Source organism: Limulus polyphemus, unplaced genomic scaffold (genome assembly GCF_000517525.1).
Source record: "Limulus polyphemus unplaced genomic scaffold, Limulus_polyphemus-2.1.2 Scaffold72, whole genome shotgun sequence".
Classification (NCBI taxonomy): Eukaryota; Metazoa; Arthropoda; class Merostomata; order Xiphosura; family Limulidae; genus Limulus; species Limulus polyphemus.
This window is the reverse complement of record NW_013665682.1, coordinates 993,169-1,005,112: the sequence shown is the minus strand read 5'-3', so window position 1 is coordinate 1,005,112 and position 11,944 is coordinate 993,169. Positions and strand designations below refer to the sequence as shown.

The 11,944-nt window shown below is 35.5% G+C and overlaps 1 pseudogene; it reads right to left on the bottom strand.

Annotated features, from left to right (window-relative positions):
• Positions 1-11,944, bottom strand: part of LOC111087578 — a 36,885-nt pseudogene that overhangs the window by 20,426 nt on the left and 4,515 nt on the right.

The window sequence follows — 11,944 nt, the reverse complement described above, 5'->3', positions numbered from 1 at the left end:
ATGTACTCATCTAAGCAGATATGTATGTCTATCCCATTGATAGTTAAGTTACGTCCATTGTTTTATCAAAGTTTTAATATATTTTTCTTATCTGATATTATAGATATAACAAAGAGAAGGGAAGGAGAGGAGCCAAAACTATAAAGTTCCAAAAAAGGAAGTCCTGAATTAGATCACGGCAACAAAAAGACTCCTTTTGGACATAGATCTGTCCTTCCCAGGCTTTTGAGTTTATATTTTAATTTCTCTCAGAATGCTATGAAAGAATCTTCTACGTACTGATTTTCACGTTTACGAAAGTTTTACATATGAAATGTTCAACACCTTTCAATACGGAGGATTTACGATATTTAAACCACAGGGATTAGGCTTAACATAGAACTGAAATCATTAAAAAACAAACATGATCTTTAAATGGATAAAAATACGAATTGATGGGCGACGAAACATTGAAATAAGGCAGAGCAAAAAACAAGTTGGAACTTTTAAAGTAGAAATCACACGCAATAGAAATTAAAATTATCTAAAACTATAATTTTATTTTCTATATTTCAATAAGAAAATAATACTAATAAGAACTTCTGCGTGAAAGTAAAGAAAAGTGTATAATAATATGTCAACCTCCTTACATTTGCTATACCCAGTGCCAACGTAGCCTTTTGCTCAAAACCAGAACTCATCAGACCGGCTGGGATACAAGATATATGGAAGTGATTGAGACGCTCTTTGTATTTGCGAAAGGGATGCATATGTAAACAGATATATATATGTTGAATAAAACTAACCCTGACTCTGATGCTTAGTTTTTTCGTTCAGATAAAGCATCGATGATGTAGCCCTCCAGTAGCACAGTCTGCGAACTTACAACGATAGAATCCGGGTTTCGATACCCGTTGTGGGCAGAGCACAGATAGCCCACTGTGTAGCTTTGTGCTTAACTTAAAAAACAAACAAATAAAAAAGAAGGACGATAATCTGTGCATCATGTTGTTAGAAATATTATATTAATTTCCACGTATCTGAAAACTCACGCAATTAGTCTGTAGGATCTACAAGTTAGCATATATATATCCCTTAGGTAGCTACAAACACCTTGTCCTAAAAGACTTTTATAAATCTCTCGGTTACTCACCACCACGTTTATCTGAGAAAGAACTCTTGTAAATCATTCTCTCCAGGTTAGTTTTCAAAAGTATTTATTACAAATATTCGAAATAATGGTATTAGAACTTCAAAATAGTTTGTTCCACGTCTGTGTTTTTTATTCTGTGTGTGTGGTTTTTATTTTCTTTCTGAACTTAAAAGTGGTGAGAAAAATACATAATGATAAATGAACTCAAACTATAGAATGTTACACGCAGAAAACTAATCAGCATTCCAATGCCAGGAAGTGTAACATATAACTGCATAGTGTGTTGCTTTTCTGTAAATCGGGTCTCACAAAAGCGGGAATATGATACATTTTTATCTCCACTTCTGTTAATGAGGAAATCAAAGCAAGGTAGAGTTGAAAACTGCTTGGCTACTTATTGATCTACTTATATTTTATGTACGTTTGGTCAGTTATGTCACTTTATTAAGCGGTCAACACAAATATAAGGGTTTCAATTTTTTTTTTTTGTAATATTAAACTAACAGTGGGTTTAGTCGTACTAGAAGTGTTGTTTGATTGATGGACCGCACAACGTAATCCCCGAGCTGAGCGCCACACTCGCTTTCCAGCTGTGACTGCCTGAAGGTGGAAACGAAAATCCGATAGAAGAACAGAAGACGATGGCGGGCGGAGCGGTAAAGGAGGGTTAACGGTAAGATACACATTGCTATACAGTTAAAAAAAAATCTGATAATGCTATGGAAGACCATCTGCTAGTCATATCAATTTTCTCAAGCGCACGTGGCAAGCACGCGCAAAGAACTAAGGGTAGACATACTATTGATTGTAACTAATCTCTCCCACCTGTGAATATTCCTGAGTTCAAAGCATAAGCCATGGAGGTACACGAATAAGTGTCCAGACAATTATGGTCTGTTAAAAGTCACAAACGGCTATCAAATCACATATAAACAAAACGTGCAGTATAAAACGCATATATGGTAGCAATATTAAAATATGAAACTTAGCTGAAAATACTGCCATCTACATCCATGATAAGAAAATTACTAGAAAATTTATAGGAATGAATAAAACCCCTATAACCCGGGCATTTTCGAAAGGTGAACCTTTCTTCTTCGGGGGCAAACTGGGCAAAATTTAGAGATAGGCAGTTTTTCACATACGTTCATATCCTCTCAAGTTCAACTATGCCCCCTCCCCAACCTTTTCCTAGTGGCTCAGCGGAAAGTCTGAAGACTTCCAACGCTAAAAACCTGGTTTTAATATTCTTGTTAAGCATAACGAACTATCTGTGTTGTGCTCACCAGTTTTAAACTGTGATCTGAAACTTTCTTACAAACAACATTTTCGATATTTGTACCTTGAGGGACACAAGTTTTAACCGGTAAAGTGACCGTATCCTGGATAGAGCTAAGTAGAGCTGATCGTGATAATAAAAAATAGAAAATTGTCTCAGCTAAGTGCAACCTCCGACGGACAAACATACTTTTGCACGTATAAGATTTATTGTATAACTGTATCAGATTTTCATAAGAATAAGACTCGTGCTTCAAACAGACACAAGTTTTAATTTCGTGCTCCTACCATCAGTTTTTTTAAGAGTAAATCGTTAGTCTCACTCACCTTTCATCATTCTAACACTTCGAAAAATTGAGTTTCGTAGCTGTGCATAAGTGTGCATTTTACGACCAATTTGCACAAATTTATGTTTAAACTGCTATAAAACTATCCTGTAACCTAACATCTAATCAAATCATCATTTTTTAAGCTAGAGACAACTTCGTGAATACCTTAACTGTGAACTCCTTTACAGTCAAAAACAAAACAAGTTCTTATTATTGACTGTCCGCCGATATTAGCAGAGTAAGTAGCGATCTCTTCTATTTGCCTGGTTATTATCTATAATATGTCTTCTCGCATCAGCGACTCTAAATGTACTTTGAACTTTTCTTTAGAAAGTGAAAAAAACTTGTGAGGAGAAAATTGCTGACGTCATCAATGTGGTTAGCTCGTCCTTCCTAGCTCTAACCCTCGTCAAACTGTACGCTGGTCGTTCTGACCTTGTATTGGGTTTGTTTTATAGATTTTCAAGACCTCTGCCAGGGCCAACTTGAGTAGCCATGACAGAATTTCTTCGGAACTACCTAAATGCACGATCCACTGCTTCCAGTGCCTGCCGTCAAAGCGCCAGGTCGTTCACTTCCTTGGGAATGGACTGTGACAAAACTTCACCTGGCGGTTAGCTCGAGACAAAGCACGCGCTACGTTTTGGCACCTGGAAAAGCACGAAACCTTCACGGTCTGCTAATACGAGAATCTGGCCGCTCGCTCTGTTATACAGCTTATATATATACGTATCTTTAACATGCCTTTTTCTTTATTCATTGAAGGCATGGAACAGGAAACTCAAGTTTTGCATCAAAGCTCCACATTAAAAACGCCTGGAATACTAATAACACACACCGAGGTAACAGGTGTTGATCATATTTCTGATGCAAAGAAAAAAACATTTTGTTAGCAGTATTTAAAGCAATGACGTCAAAACGCGCTAACGTCACTAGTGTGACTGACCTACCAATATAATAAATTACGCTTGCCAACATGGGTGGGGGTCAAAGAACATCCGAGTACGTGGAAAATAACGAATTTACTTGCTTTCATAACACACACAACGATCGCAATGATTATTTTGTTGTTTTGCTAATGTAGTGTGCCAAGAGCATAGATTGAAATTGGCTAAGTATTCCAATCAATCAATCAGCGTAAACCAATAAAACATAGTTATAACTGATGTTACAAAAAAAAAAAATATATTATTGAACCAAATGACCAATGAAAATTACTTATTAGTCCAATATTTAGAGAAAACGACAATGCATGAAGCCGAAACGTCAGAAAAATAATATTTTTCATAATACATTTTATAAAGGGTAGACCGTCCTATGTTTATATAACACAAAAATATAACAATTACTTAATACAATAGAGGTGTTCCTCCATCACTCTATACTTGCTGTTTTGTGACATTTTATTCAGGCTAATAAACATTTCTAGTGATGTTAATTACAGAAATGAATACTAACTTGCACAAGCTGACAACTGCAGGTGGTATAATTAGCACTCATAACGAAACGTTACTTAAATAAATCTGACACTGGCAAGTATAACATTTCAAGAGTCAAAACTATGTATCATTCGAATTTCGGAGACAAAATAGAAAATGGCGTCAGGCTTTGCTGAAAGCCCCCCAGTGGCACAGCGGTATGTCTGCGGACTTACAACGCTAGAAACCGGGTTTCGATACCAGTGGTGGGCAGAGCACAGATAGCCCATTGCGTAGCTTTGTGCTTAACTACAAAACCACTGTGCTGAAATAATTATAAGCACTAATTTAAAATAACTTTGTTTCGGTTATGAAAGTGGCAGATTTATTAAAATATAAAAAGAGTTACTGAAAAACCAACGAATTTTAACTAGAAAAATAATTTAAAATATTATAATTAATTTTTTCAACATAAAATTATTTTCCAAACTTTATTAAACTGAGTAAAACATTAATCATATAGAAAGGTAGCGTTACTAATAACACTGTCTTCTTACACATCATTGTTATCGTTAAATTACAACAACAGCACTGCGACAATAGTTGTGCTTTTGTTTATTAGGGAGTAAGAAGTAATTCCACCATTTGTAAGGTATAGACAGTAATAATTGAGAGTCGGAAATAATCACCACGCTGTATTGTGATATTTCTTTGTTCGAAATAACACAAGTATTCAATTTCTTACTTACTTACTTACCATTTATATACATCTCTCTCTCTCTCTCTCTATTTATATATATATTGTTTATTTTAGCGGAATCTATACCATAACTTTACGTCTAACACAATAGGAGACATCTATTTTATTCGGCTGCTTAAAATTTTTCAGTTGACAAATAGGTAGTAAATACAAGTAAACAGGGGTAATACAAATAAGTACAAAACGAGGTCTTACCGGCTATCCTGGTGAGTAAAGATACAATCACAATCACCGTTAGTAAAGAAGAACACCAGGAGTTAGAGGTCCGACAACGATTTTTCTGCAACCACTTCTGACCTAGATGATGCAAAAAGAAAGATAGTTAATACAAGTAAATGAATTTAAAACGTTCATCTGAAATAAACTGTAAATCCCGTGTGTACTGAGTAAAAATCGAATCATATTTGTTATTATATTTCACTGTAACGAACGGTTTGATTTGTTTTGAATTTCGCTCAAAGCTACACGAGGGATTATCTGTGCTAGCCGTCTCTAATTTAGCATTGATACACTAGAGGGAAAGCAACTAGTCAACACCGCCCACCTGCCAACTTTTAGGCTACTCTTTTACCAACGAATAGTGGGATTGACCGTCACATTATAACGTACCCACGACTGAAAGGGCGAGCAGGTTTGGTGTCACGGTGACTTGAACCAACGACCCGCAGATTGCGAGTCGAGCTCCCTAACCACCAGGCCATGGTAGCAAAAATCATCGCAGGTACTCATAAATTAATGCTTTTCTTTTATCACGAAGACAGGAAATAATTGTTCAAAGTTACCCACATGATTACCTTTAAACAATTTTTTGTTGTTTATTTATTATTAATAATTATATTAGCAACTGACACTCCCTGGCGTTGCAGTCTAAAATATTCCGTTTACTCATTAGTAAAGTAACACTGATTTTGGATTAATTTACGAGGTGTGCAAAGTAGAACACTTTAACATTATGCTCGTTCAATCACGTTAAAAGTTTTATGGAAACGTTTATTAGTCACGTAAGAAATATAATCCTCTTGGTGTGGCAAATCCACGTTTTTATTTTGACCCCTTGTATATGAGGGGGTCTGGGATGGTTAGGAATATATATTTCCCTTTAACAAAATAACACGTTATCAATTTTAAAAATAAATCGATATTCCTTCCAAATACGTGTGATATAATAGTTAGAATAAAAAAAAACAAAAAACTATATTATTATAAAAAGACAAATAATCGAGAATCTGATTAGTTTTCGAATCAGGTTGATCGGTTGTATTGTAACAATGTTACGAGTCCTAAACAATACTCACCCTCCCCTTTCATTCCATTGGTTGCCAGGGGTTTAATTAAACATTCCTGAAAGTGGCAAGATGAAATAAAGATAAGGGGGGAAGGGAGGTCAGGGGAAAAATAAACAATTACTCGTGGAATTTTTCAATTTCGTTCAGCATTTACGCTAGTTTAATACTAAATCGGAAAACTGTATCCTTATTAGTTACTAAATAAACTGAATAATGTGTATGTCTTCTTAAAAAGCACTAAGGCAGGGGACTTTTTATTGGTTACAGAAGATTCATTACTTATCAAAACGGAACTTCAATGTTAAAATCACCGACTTTTTTGAACCAATAAACATAAATTGATATATAGTTAATGATATGTGAATAAATCGTATATGTTATGACAGTAATGGGTGTTTTTTATTATCAGATTTCTGATGGAACATGGACATTTCATTATCCTGCAAATATGTCACTGCAAGCCAGACATCAGAGTTATGGTTTGGTTTGAATTTCGCGCAAAGCTACACGAGGGCTATCTGCGCTAGCCGTCCCTAATTTAGCACTGAAAGACTAAAGGTAAGGCAGCTAGTCATCACCACCCACCGCCAACTCTTGGGCTACTCTTTTACCAACGAATAGTGGGATTGGCCGTCACATTATAACGCTCCCACGGCTGAAAGGACGAGCATGTTTGATGGGACGGGGATTCGAACCCGCGACCGTCAGATTGCGAGTCGAGCGCCCTAACCACCTGGCCATGTCGGGCCATCAGCATTATACAAAGCGCAAGATGTCACTAACACAATAAGACACAATGATATAGTAATCGGATAGGTTTGATTCGCATGTGTACAACAAATTGAATTCTTCTGGCGATATTTTCTAAACAAGCATGCCTTCCCTTCCGACCACATTTGAAAAACTAGTTGAAAGCTGATGATATAACAAGCCTTCTTAAATTGCATTATCCAATTCTTGAAAATTCTAGCACATACTTAAAGAAAACAACAGAACATGGACTCAATCACCAGAATAGTGGTATACATAAACACTTTTTTAGGTATAGCCTTTAAGTTCCAGACAGAACAGTTTTTGAGCGACTAGAACAAACATACAAGATTTACGGTTCAGTAACACATTCACAGATATAGAGTATTCCGAATTACAGTTTTTTTAAAGCTTTGTTTGTTGTTAATCACAAAGCTACACAATGGGCTATCTACGCTGTGTATGGAAACCGTATAACTTCCAAAAACTTTCTGGAGGGATGTTAAAAGTTGATAGGAAGTGTAACTATCATTAACTCTATAGAACTACCAATAAACCACCACCATTTTTTTTAAACACACTTTTCTAAACTATTTATGCACCAAAAGACTTGTAGGTCCATAGACTTGTTGGTTATAGGGGCCATATAATAATATATAAGTCACACAATTTGTTTAAAACAAAAATACTTTAAATATTACAATTATTCCTATTAATTGCTACTAGGGTCCCTATGTATTAAATACTATTAATTGCTGCTAAGTTCCCTATATATTTAATTGTATTAATTGCTACTAGGGTCCCTACGTATTTTAAATATAAAGTGTGTGATTTCACTCAGTGTTATTGGTCAGTTGTTTACAAGCAAAAACATAAAATTATTCAATAATGTGGAACAGTAGGTGGACCCAACCGTTAGAAAACAGTATAAAAACTAGTCGATAACTTGGAAGAATTGTAACTAATTACCTTATAACGTAGCTTCATAAAATATTAATTATTTGGGCCTGAAGTATTAAAATTTTTTGAGAAATCTAAAACTGAAGTTTAAGCACATTTTCTTGTCATACTAAGTTTCAGACATTGCTGAAAAACGTTTGTAAGACTTGTGTTCGTAATATATGATCCCAACAAAGAAAGCCCATTATAACAATTGGAAACACTTCGTTTATCTTCAATATTCACCTTGTTCCAAACATGGTATTAAATATTATAAATACAAAACAAGAGTGGTATTTCAACTACTTCAAACAGAAACTCATAACGAAAAAATTGGAATTATTTAACTCAAACTGTTATAGATATATCTTGTAGATTCCTAACTCCGAACAAAAATTTCCAGTAAAGTCGGTTCTTGTGGAAATACCATAGGGTTTCCTGTACCCAATACAGCGCTAAGCTAGTAGTTTGAAAGTTTAGGGTTCTGTCTCACTTTTTTATTTTTTTCGTGTATTTCAATGTCAAGCATAATGATAGTAAAAATTATTATATGAAAGGTATAATAATTGTTTAGTAGCTAACTGTACTGTGTCTAAGATAGTACACGTGGCTAAGAAATAAAACACGCACTTCAAGTCTAAAACAATGTTTCTGAATTTCCTTATTACGCGTTTCATTTAATGATAATGCAAACAGAGCATCACCACCCCCACCCCCCTTCTAAGCGGCAAGTCTATGGACTAATACTGCTAAAAATCGGATTTCAATACCCACGGTGGGCAGAGCACATTTAACCCATTGCGTAACTTTGTGAGTAACAACAAACAATAAAATAGAGATTACAGAAAAGCGACATCTGCTTAATCTGCTTTGTTTGTTTGTTTGAAGTTAAGCACAAAGTTACACAATTAGATATCTGTGCTCTGCTCACCACGGGTATCGAAACCCGGTTTCTAGCGTTGTAAGTCCGCAGACATACCGCTGTGCCACTGGGGGCTAATCTGTTTCATGTGTTTTAAAATTTGTAAACAACTAAGTTTGTTTTATTTCTCATTAAAATACCGTTTATTGTTTCAGAGGGGAAACGGCACCTAATTTATATCTGATTATTAGATAAGTGACCTTCATAGTAATCTTTTCGGATGACTTTTGAAATAAAGAAACAATATGATACTCTACCAAAATAATATTCTATTGGTTTCATATGCACAGACAACAACCGTAAGTATTTGGAAAGCAATGGCACAGCGGTATGTCTGCGAACTTACAACGCTAGAATCCGGGTTTCGATACCCGCGGTGGGCAGAGCACAGATAGCCCATTGTGTAGCTTTATGGTTAACTACAAACAAATGTTTAAAAAAAAACTTCCTAAAGAAACAATCTCACAATGAATAAGTGTATAGCTTCATTTTTCTGTCCACCAGGGATCTATGGGTCCATTGAGCTTGTATGCAAATATCACTTTCTCATAAGTCACGTTTTTACAGTTCTCTTTAAAGTAATGCCTCACAGCACCAACATCACTCTAACTTTATTCCTACCTAGATTGCACAGAATGTATAAATTCCAATGGAATTCCACTTTCTGTGTCCACTGAATAATTTCACGTATGGTTTAACGCTGATTTGTTTTTTAAAGGGGGGAATCCCCTTACAAATACCATATGGAGTATATTAACGCAATTGAGAAACGTGTTCTTTCTGGAGATAATGAACAAACATGTCATCACTGAAGTTCCACAGTCCTCATTTTACTATGAACTCCGTAAAGCTATTGGATTGTTTTCCACTAATTTATCCTATCAAAAACGTTTACTAAAAATTAATAATTATCTTCATGTCACTGTTCGTCTTCCGTATATTCCTATCTTCACTCTGGCTTTTACTATTTATTTAAAAGCAGGATTAAAAATGTGTCATTTTTGCTCGAGCTAACCTTGATTCGTGAAGATAAGTTTTGACTAATGAACTCAGCTTAAAAGTTAATGAAGTTTATAGAAATGCACGACATAAACCTCCTATCCAGACTTTGAAAAGTAATTAAACGCATAATGTACAGATTGAAACGATCGAATGCTTTTAGTAATCAATAAAATAATACAACCTCGTCTTAGTGGTATGCGTTGATAAAGAGCTTGTTGGAATGAAACCAACGTAGAGTTTGGGTCTAAGCAAATTAACACTGGAATGGATCAATCAGCCCTTGGCCTAAAGAAAAAGAACAAGCGAAAGCTTAAAGCAACTCATAGGTTCATACAAAAAGTTTGTTTGTTTGTTACATTTCGCGCAAACATACTATAAGATTATCTGTCATGGACGTCCGTAATTTTGAACTGATAGACTAGAGAAAAGGAAGCTAGTCAGCAGCACCCACCGTCAACTCTTGCCTGATCGAATACTGGAATTTGACCATCACTCTTATAACGCACCCACAGCCCCAGAGTACGGAGCGCGATTTATTTCGTCTTCTTTTTTACGGTAACGGGACGCGGACATTGAACCCGCAGATTCATAGTCCGACACGATAACCACTGGGCCACTCTCGGATCTCATACAAAAATAAATCTTCGATGAAATGAATACAACAATAAAGCATGAAATTATATAGCGAACAGTTATTAGGATGTTATTCCATAAACGAACAGGGAGGGGAGGGGGTGGAATATATTGAAATATTAATTGATCATTGCGAATCTTCTTTCGACTCAGCTCGAATATTTCTGTGTAACATGTTCAGCGATAGTTGACACAAAAATACAAAATGCTTTTCTCAACAGTTTTCTTACAAACTTGTTATAATTCAAAAAGGCAACATTCTAAAGAACTAACATGAAACGAATGTTGTTGTTTTAACGCAAACTACACAATGGGTTAGCGGTGATTTTTCCACCGTGTGGAATCGATCCCCGGATTTTAACATTGTAAGTCCGTAAACTTACCGCTGACCTACTGGGGTACTAAGAAAGTACGAACCGATATGATGAGATTAGTAAAGCCACAAAAGTGTTTAAAATGTCGAAGAATATTTTCATAGAGCAAAAGTGTTACTTTTTTTTTATAAGAAGCGCAGTGGAATTACTTCCGCAGCGAACATAGGTAGGTCACTGTGGTATTCTGTGGAAAGGTAACAGTTTCTAAATTCGTAAAAAATAATAGCATTACGCCACTGTACTTCCCTCCGCCTGCAGAAAATAGGACGTCAGTTTCCCAAAGGGTTTTAAAACAAAGGTTCACTATTTATATTTAGTATGTGTATATGCGTACACACAAAACTCGTAAGTACTCCAAATAAATGTAATAGATTAAAATCAACATCCCAATGTGCCCTAAATCTAATCCGCATACTAAACGAAGCTACTTTCCCTAATTTGGAAATTGGGTCTCAGACAAAAACAATGAAACAATTTTGTATTATTTTCTCAGATTTATGAGTTTGTGTAAGAATGAAGATAAGAGCAACCTTTGTATGCACACAGCACAGGATACGGTTTGGTGATTAAAACATTCAAAGTTGAGCAGTTTCCAAAATTAACCCATTCGTAAAGTACGGGTCTTATAATCTGCGTTCAGTGAGCGAATAATGTATTTTACCTCCATAACTGGGAAACCTTGTCAATGTAGTGTTAGGGATATTTCTTAGAACGTTGCTCCCAATTAACGTGAGGTTACTATAGTTTGCATGGCATGCACACTAAAAATTATCTTCACGCAGTGTGTGTGTGTGTGTGTGTGTTTACCTCTGGATGAACATTATCTTTGCTAAAATATTAGTGTTAACCTCTTTTCACACACACACACACATACAATAATTGAATGTATATGTATGAGTAGAATCTTCTCGAGTTGAAACTTTTAAACCGCTGGCAGCTCATTAATGAGCTTAAGGATTTATAAGGCTAAAATTCGGAGGTTCGATCCGTGTCTAATTGTGCAACCTTGCGCCTTAAAAAACCTACAAATTTTAAAAACACAAATGCATAATTTAAAGTTAAAGATATGTAAGTCTTCAACAAATTAGGAATTGCTGAAAACTCTCTTGGTCATTTTGGTC